The following is a 9,679-nucleotide window of genomic DNA, read 5'->3' as shown; positions in this document are numbered from 1 at the left end:
CAACCTTCACTTCTCTTTCACTCTCACTCACTTCTCTTTTCTTGCTCCCTTCTTCCCGCTTTCTAGCTTCTGCTAGCCATATCCTGGCTGTTTCTAAGCCCTCTCTTTTCTGTTTCTTTAGATCAGTACCACAATTTACATGCATTTGTTTAATCATGGATTCCAGTTTAATTACATCAAGTCGCCCAGTAAAGCCATATTTCTTTCTCCAATTAGGTCTATAATACACATTTCATTTTCTCGCATTTCCATGTATTTCTCGTCGCCAGTAAATTCTGGGACCTCTTGTGAGGATTTGCCCCCCATGGTTGGTACTGTTAAAAATCCCTTAGCCACCTCTTCTATATAACAAGTTATTCAAAACAGTTTCACACAACAATTGGAATCACCCCTTCCTGTATAGGTACTAGTCCCCAAGAATTATCTCCTACTCTACGGAGGAATTCATCCCCACAATGTAATCTTGATAATTCCTGACAGTCTCATACAACAGGAATGGGTTCTCCCTCTCCTGGTGATCTTAACCATCTAAATTTACTCAATTATATCCTCTCTTTTCTTTTTGTATTTGTTTAACCCAGATTATTTGTTGACTGTTCTATAATCTCTTACAGGTTACATCCCTTAGGTGTACTTTTAATAGTTCCTTCTATTTCAACACCAAGTAGTTTCTTTTGGTAATGGCCTATTACTGTGAATCGTTATGGACCCACCAACATTTCACTTTAAATTGGCTACGCATTGATCAATTTGCTACTTTAAATTATGACGTTTAACCTTCAGTCAATATTTTAGCAAGTTCTCAAATCAATTTCACCAATTAATGAATAAAGACTACTGACCTTATCCTTGCAGCCGAGATTCAATGTAGGTTTGGATTCCGTCACCGTCTCTGTCATTAATCAGGTGTCCTCTGGCCTGTTTTAACCCTTAATGTCAAAGGGCAGGACTTTCTATTTACGAATGTATCATTCGCCAGTCGACGGTTTTCAGAGTTACCTGGAATGACAGAGGCAGGTATTGGAATCCGGCTCGAAGGACCAAGCTGTTAAGTGAATTATTTATTCTCAATGGTTGAACTCAACTATTTCAGTGTCTCTGTGCATCTCCCAAAAGGATCAAGAAATGGACAGAGTCCCGGTCTGCATAGTCAGAGATCTTTATTCATTGAGAATTCTGCCATCACAATTTCAGAGTCCATCTTTTATACTCACACGTCATACAAAAGTCCCTCCCCTCTTTAGGCAGGCTGTAGTTTTCCACTTTATAATTGCTCTCCTGACCATCAGTTCACACACACACTTTCTTATCATAGCCTACTCCCTGCATTCCTCAGTTATCGCCGTTCTCACAATATTTTGCACTATGTTTCATACTCCTTAAAAAGCCTAACAGTTTCTCTCCTGCCTAAATTGGGAGGCCTCTTTATCTTGGTTTCTCAGTTGTCTGTAGACAGCTCTCCTTGTCCTTTGTTGTCTGGTCTAACTCTTACTCACATTGCTAAATAGTAGCTCAATGTCATAATCTTTACTGGTCCTACACTCGCACATTCTAACACATTTCACACAGTTTCAGGGTGTAATAATTAGTCATTAATAATTATTCTATCAACTTTACATGTCGTTGTGTGAGGCTTGGTGCTCATGGAATCAGTACGCTATTAAATAAACACTCCAACAGGAACAGAAGCAGTATCTGTCTTATTTCTGTAGATATACAGTACCAGTCAAAAGTTTGGACACACCTACACATTCAAGGGTTTTTCTTTATTTTTACTATTTTCTACATTGTAGAATAATAGTGAAGACATTAAAACTATGAAATAACACATATGGAATCATGTAGTAACCAAAAAAGTGTTAAACAAATTCAAATATATTTGAGACTTGAGATTCTTCAAATAGCCACCCTTTGCCTTGATGACAGCTTTGCACACTCTTGGCATTCTATCAACCAGCTTCACCTGGAATGCTTTTCCAAGTCTTGAAGGAGTTCCCACATATGCTGAGCACTTGTTGGCTGCTTTTCCTTCACTCTGCAGTCCAAATTATCCCAAACCATCTCAATTGAGTTGAGGTCGGGGGATTGTGGGGGCCAGGTCATCTGATGCAGCACTCCATCACTTACACAGCCTGGAGGTGTGTTGTGTCATTGTCCTGTTGAAAAACAAATGATAGTCCCACTAAGCCCAAACCAGATGGGATGGCGTATCGCTGTAGAATGCTGTGGCAGCCATGCTGATTAAGTGTGCCTTGAATTCTAAATAAATCACAGACAGTGTCAACAGCAAAGCACCCCCACACCAAAACACCTCCTCCTCCATGCTTTACGGTGGGAAATACACATGTGGAGATCATCTGTTCACCCACACCGCGTCTCTCAAGACACTCCAGACCAAAGGACAAATTTCCACTGATCTAATGTCCATTGCTCGTGTTTCTTGGCCAAAGCAGGTCTCTTCTTCTTATTGGTGTCCTTTAGTAGTGGTTTCTTCGCAGCAATTCGACCATGAAGGCCTGATTCACACAGTCCCCTCTGAACAGTTGATGTTGAGATGTGGCTTTACTTGAACTCTTTGAAGCATTTCTTTGGGCTGCAATTTCTGAGACTGGTAACTCTAATGAACTTATCCTCTGCAGCAGAGGTAACTCTTGCTTAACACTTTTTTGGTTACTACATGGTTCCATATGTGTTATTTCATAGTTTTGATGTCTTTACTATCATTCTACAATGTAGAAAATAGTAAAAATAAAGAAAAACCCTGGAATGAATAGGTGTGTCCAAACTTTTGACTGGTACTGTATATGGATGATTTATAAAGCCAGGCACATTTAACAGTTAGGCTATTGATAATTAATCTGGGGTTTCCTCTCTCCTCACTTTTTTTAGACACTAAGGCAAGGGCTGTTTTCTCATCCCCTCATTCTGCTGCTGCCTCTGCCGCATTGTTCTCTACACATACAGTGAGGGAAAAAAGTATTTGATCCCCTGCTGATTTTGTACGTTTGCCCACTGACAAAGACATGATCAGTCTATAATTTTAATGGTAGGTTTATTTGAACAGTGAGAGACAGAATAACAACAAAAAAGTCCAGAAAAACGCATGTAAAAAATGTTATGAATTGATTTGCATTTTAATGAGGGAAATAAGTATTTGACCCCTCTGCAAAACATGACTTAGTACTTGGTGGCAAAACCCTTGTTGGCAATCACAGAGGTCAGACGTTTCTTGTAGTTGGCCACCAGGTTTGCACACATCTCAGGAGGGATTTTGTTCCACTCCTCTTTGCAGATCTTCTCCAAGTCATTAAGGTTTCGAGGCTGACGTTTGGCAACTCGAACCTTCAGCTCCCTCCACAGATTTTCTATGGGATTAAGGTCTGGAGACTGGCTATGCCACTCCAGGACCTTAATGTGCTTCTTCTTGAGCCACTCCTTTGTTGCCTTGGCCGTGTGTTTTGGGTCATTGTCATGCTGGAATTCCTATCCACAACCCATTTTCAATGCCCTGGCTGAGGGAAGGAGGTTCTCACCCAAGATTTGACAGTACATGGCCCCGTCCATCGTCCCTTTGATGGGGTGAAGTTGTCCTGTCCCCTTAGCAGAAAAACACCCCCAAAGCATAATGTTTCCACCTCCATGTTTGACGGTGGGGATGGTGTTCTTGGGGTCATAGGCAGCATTCCTCCTCCTCCAAACACGGTGAGTTGAGTTGATGCCAAAGAGCTCGATTTTGGTCTCATCTGTACACAACACTTTCACACAGTTCTCCTCTGAATCATTCAGATGTTCATTGGCAAACTTCAGACAGGCATGTATATGTGCTTTCTTGAGCAGGGGGACCTTGTGGGTGCTGCAGGATTTCAGTCCTTCATGGCATAGTGTGTTACCAATTGTTTTCTTGGTGACTATGGTCCCAGCTGCCTTGAGATCATTGACAAGATCCTCCCGTGTAGTTCTGGGCTGATTCCTCACCGTTCTCATGATCATTGCAACTCCACGAGGTGAGATCTTGCATGGAGCCCCAGGCCGAGGGAGATTGACAGTTATTTTGTGTTTCTTCCATTTGAGAATAATTGCACCAACTGTTGTCCCTTCTCACCAAGCTGCTTGGCGATGGTCTTGTAGCCCATTCCAGCCTTGTGTAGGTCTACAATATTGTCCCTGACATCCTTGGAGAGCTCTTTGGTCTTGGCCATGGTGGAGAGTTTGGAATCTGATTGATTGATTGCTTATGTGGATAGGTGTCCCTTTAATAGTGTGCTCCTAATTTCAGCTCGTTACCTGTATAAAAGACACCTGGGAGCCAGACATCTTTCTGATTGAGAGGGGGTCAAATACTTATTTCCCTCATTAAAATGCAAATCAATTTATTACATTTTTGGGTGAGAACCTCCTTCCCTCAGCCAGGGCATTGAAAATGGGTCGTGGATGGGTATTCCAGCATGACAATGACCCAAAACACACGGCCAAGGCAACAAAGGAGTGGCTCAAGAAGAAGCACATTAAGGTCCTGGAGTGGCCTAGCCAGTCTCCAGACCTTAATCCCATAGAAAATCTGTGGAGGGAGCTGAAGGTTCGAGTTGCCAAACGTCAGGCTCGAAACCTTAATGACTTGGAGAAGATCTGCAAAGAGGAGTGGGACAAAATCCCTCCTGAGATGTGTGCAAACCTGGTGGCCAACTACAATAAACATCTGACCTCTGTGTTTGCCAACAAGGGTTTTGCCACTAAGTACTAAGTCATGTTTTGCAGAGGGGTCAAATACTTATTTCCCTCATTAAAATGCAAATCAATTTATAACATTTTTTACATGCGTTTTTCTGCATGTTTTTGTTGTTATTCTGTCTCTCACTGTTCAAATAAACCTACCATTAAAAATATAGACTGATAATTTCTTTGTCAGTGGGCAAACGTACAAAATCAGCAGGGGATCAAATACTTTTTTCCCTCACTGTATATTAGGTTGAAGATCTGACATTGTTTCAAAGGTACAAATTCAACATATTTTATACAAAGTTTGTCTATGTTGAAAATTGGTTACCATGATGACATAATCCTGTGGTTGAAAAGTTACTCTCAAAACAATAGTTTTGAGACTCAATCCATCACTTTAATAAACAACCCTTGTGACTATTTATATTCTATGTTGGGTCGAAGTTTACGAACAGAAAACGTGATTTCTTTCCTTTTCCGTGATGGCAGCCTCCCAAAATCATCATCCAACATTCTAAAATATAGATAGAAGCCTCCCACTGGGCACAAACTGGTTAAATCAACATTGTTTCAATGTAATTTGTCAACATATTGTGATGTGGAATCTAGGTGGAAAATTCATTGGGTTTGAAAAAAGTTATAGTCGAAAAAAAGTATAATTGCTTATATTAAGCAAACCAGACATCACTATTTATTTTCTTTAGGAATGTAGTGAAGTAAAAGTAAACGTTGTCAAAAATATAAATAGTAAAGTAAAGTACAGACACCACCCAAAACGACTTAAGTAGTACTTTAAAGTAGTTTTACTTAAGAACTTTACACCACTGCACCAATCAAAGCAGTGGAGCGTGTTCAAAACCATTCATCTTGGGGCGACGGGAGGAGCAAGGTTCCAAAATGCAATCATATCACCATTTAGCCTATAAAATTATCACATACTGTATGTTTTTTATACAGACTAGTTAAAGAATAACTGAAACTTGACAAATTATCCAATGGATTATGATAATTCGCTGGTAAAAAGTGGAGAAACAAAAACATATGTTCTGAACCTCCTATTTTAATTTGTTCCATGGGTCAGTGGGTTCAGAGTCCATGTACAGTGCAATATGAATGTCAAAATGCACAATAGGCTGACTGGGGAGGTGATTTCCCACATTCAAAGTCCCGCAATAAGAGCTATGACTCTAATATTTGTGGAAACTCTTCACAGTTGTTTTCTGTGGGTGTCACTGAGTAGACTGATACCTCCATTTCATTGATCCACAATCCATAGGTAAGGCTGTACAGTGCAATATGAATGTACAATTCACATAGTAGATTGACTGGTAAGCTTAATGTGGCTCATTTTACGGTGGTTTCAGAGTCCTGCAATATGAGGTATGATGCTAATACTTGTTTATATGATTAGTTAAAACTGCATTCCAGCCGGTGTCTATTCCACAAGTTACCACCAGCTAAATCTATGACGTTAAAATGCCTATTTACTCTGTTACATCTGATTGCGCAATCCACTGTCTCATCAACCCAGCCAGGCACTTTATAAACTTGATCTCCACTATAAAAAGCATCTAAACATTATCTCACATTTCTTTTAGACTAACATTTAGTTTTCAACAGCTAAGATTTATATAAACCTTATTGTCTGTCTCTCCGACATTTGCAAGATTGTTTCAATATTCAAATTCGATCTCTTGCTGTCCCATAGTAATGAACGTGTCAGGAGTCGGAACGAGACAGAAAGGCAGGCAGCGTTTCTCAGCCAATCAAAATCATGAATCAACTGGCATCATTTTTATGGATATATACAAAGAAATGTCAATTGAAAAAGGGTAAAACAAAACTAAGTGCAGATAGTTTGAAAAGATTGTGTTAGATGTGTTCAGTGGTGATTTTAGCATGTAAATCTTGGTGGGGCAAACAAAACAAAAATAGTGGGATGCATGCCAGCAAAGCCACTTCACAACACAACACTAAACAATACATCAATTGCACTATAACGGTGACAAACGGTGCCCACAAACTGTTAGGGTCTACATACAGCAGTCCCAACATCTTACCACTGCTACACCTGGCTATCAGCGGAGCCTTGTATGCCAGCAAAACAGTTCATTCAGCCTAATTTACTGCCTTTAAAAAAAAAACATAGCTGATATGGCTGACTTGCTTAAACAAATGTGGTTTCTACTGACTATTGAGATGTACAAATTATGGCATAAGGGGACGACAAGCGGATAAGAGGCAATCCATAATTTAGATTAAGACATTAATGAGCGAGCTAGGACGGACGTAGTCAATATAACTATGTGTTCAGCACTTTTGAAATGTACAGCGACAGAATTCAGAACATAGGCCGTTCTTATTGTGTTCTCCCTGTACACCAAGTCAGAACCGTATGATAAATAAAGGGGGCTTATAAGCAGACAATGAAAGCTCTTACAATATTCGATGATGACATTTCTCTAAAACAGGTTACATGTGCAACACAAAGTCAGAACGGTAGGCGAAATTAAGAGGGGAAAATAGACCAAATTATTAGAGTGAGGCACATGGGCTACAAACAGCTTATTACACAACATTCATTTAGGATTACTTTCTTAGCTACAGTATACATAATTCCCTGGCATATTATATAATTTATGCAGCAGCATACAATACATTTTTGGACTCACCTTGTTGTGCTGTGCTCACTTGAACAGGAAGGTGGCGCGGCGGTCCTTTGTGGGCAAATTTTGTCATCAAACGTTGCCATCAATGTCTGGCATTCTCTGGATTTACGGTGCTTTCAAGACAACTGGGAACTCTGTAAAAAACAAAGTTGAATCATGATGATGTCAGTGATCTTCAGGTCGTAGCTCTGGAAAGAGGCCTGAGTTCCCGATTTACAGTTCTGAGTTGGATGACCGTTCAAAGCGTATTTTCCCAGTCTGAGCTTGTTTTTTTCACGAGTTCCCAGTTGTCTTTTTATTTATTTTATTTAATTTTTATTTATTTAACCTTTATTTAACCAGGTAAGCCAGTTGAGAGCAAGTTCTCATTTACAACTGCGACCTGGCCAAGATAAAGCGAAGCAGTGCGATAAAAACAACAACAACACAGAGTTACACATGGGATAAAACAAAACATACAGTCAATAACACAATAGAAAATCTATATACAGTGTGTGCAAATGTAGTAAGTTATGGAGGTAAGGCAATAAATAGGCCATAGTGCAAAATAATTACAATTTAGTATAAACACTGGAGTGATAGATGTGCAGAAGAAGATGTGCAAATAGAGATACTGGGGTGCAAATGAGCAAAAAATAAATAACAATATGGGGATGAGGTAGTTGGGTAGGCTAATTACAGATGGGTTGTGTACAGGTGCAGTGATCGGTAAGCTGCTCTGACAACTGATGCTTAAAGTTAGTGAGGGAGATAAGAGTCTCCAGCTTCAGAGATTTTTGCAGTTCGTTCCAGTCATTAGCAGCAGAGAACTGTAAGGAATGGCTGCCAAAGGAGGTGTTGGCTTTGGGGGTGACCAGTGAGATATACCTGCTGGAGCGCATACTATGAGTGGGTGTTGCTATGGTGACCAATGAGCTAAGAAAAGGCGGGGATTTGTCTAGCAGTGATTTATAGATGACCTGGAGCCAGTGGGTTTGGCGAGGAATATGTAGTGAGGGCCAGCCAACGAGAGCGTACAGGTCACAATGGTAGGTAGTATATGGGGCTTTGGTGACAAAACAGATGGCACTGTGATATACTACATCCAATTTGCTGAGTAGAGTGTTGGAGGCTATTTTGTAAATGACATCACCGAAGTCAAGGATCGGTAGGATAGTCAGTTTTATGAGGGCATGTTTGGCAGCATGAGTGAGTCTTGAACTTAAACAAATGTGGTTTCTACTGACTATTGAGATGTACAAATTATGGCATAAGGGGACGACAAGCGGATAAGAGGCAATCCATAATTTAGATTAAGACATTAATGAGCGAGCTAGGACGGACGTAGTCAATATAACTATGTAAATGACATCACTGAAGTCAAGGATCGGTAGGATAGTCAGTTTTATGAGGGCAAGTTTGGCAGCATGAGTGAGTCTTGAACTCACTGAAGTCAGAGTTCCCAGTTCTGAGTTAACAGTTGTTTTGAGCATGGCACAACTCATGCTTCATTGACAGCATGGCCTATGTTGAATGTTTATCATTTTAAGCTTGGAAAAGAGACACTTATTCCTAGACTTGGGACCATACAGCCACTCCACTGAATAGCAGGCTAGTGATTGCTTTGCAATGCTTGCAATTAGCCACAGATTCCTTCCAAACCACTCATTGTAGAATTTGCGATTTCCAACTTGTGTAATGTTTATGTCCAATTACCGATACATTTGATCTATAATTTATTTGCTAGTAGATTTGCTAATAGATTGTCGACTTGATTCATGATGATGACTGCTAGCTACAATTTTGAAAGTATGATGTTGACATGATCAGTCCAATCAAAGCTACTGTAGATATAACGTGATTTGACATCATTTTATCTGTGGCCAATGACCTTGAGCCTTCTTGGATGGGCACTTCTAATGTAACTCTATGGCAGCACCCAAAGGGCTTGAATTTTCGAGCTCTACCCTTTTACTTGGCGGTGATGTAGTGTCCCCATGAGTGACAGAACACTGAATATAGTTTAAACAAATGCAAATGCCGCTACTGTTGTTATTCTGGCTGCACTGTTTGATGTGACTGTAAGTTAGCCGTAGTTGGTTTACTAGCAGGCAAGGGATAAGAACGTTGCCAGCCAGTATGGCAATGGAACAACTGGGTCGCGTCCTCTGTAGCTCAGCTGGTAGAGCATGGCACTTGTAACGCCAAGGTAGTGGGTTCGATCCCCGGGACCACCCATACACAAAAATGTATGCACGCATGACTGTAAGTCGCTTTGGATAAAAGCGTCTGCTAAATGGCATATCATTATAGAT

This window comes from Coregonus lavaretus, assembly GCF_964263955.1.
Source record: "Coregonus lavaretus genome assembly, chromosome: 31".
Classification (NCBI taxonomy): domain Eukaryota; kingdom Metazoa; phylum Chordata; class Actinopteri; order Salmoniformes; family Salmonidae; genus Coregonus; species Coregonus lavaretus.
The sequence above is the reverse complement of the archived record's forward strand: the minus strand, read 5'-3'. Positions refer to the sequence as shown.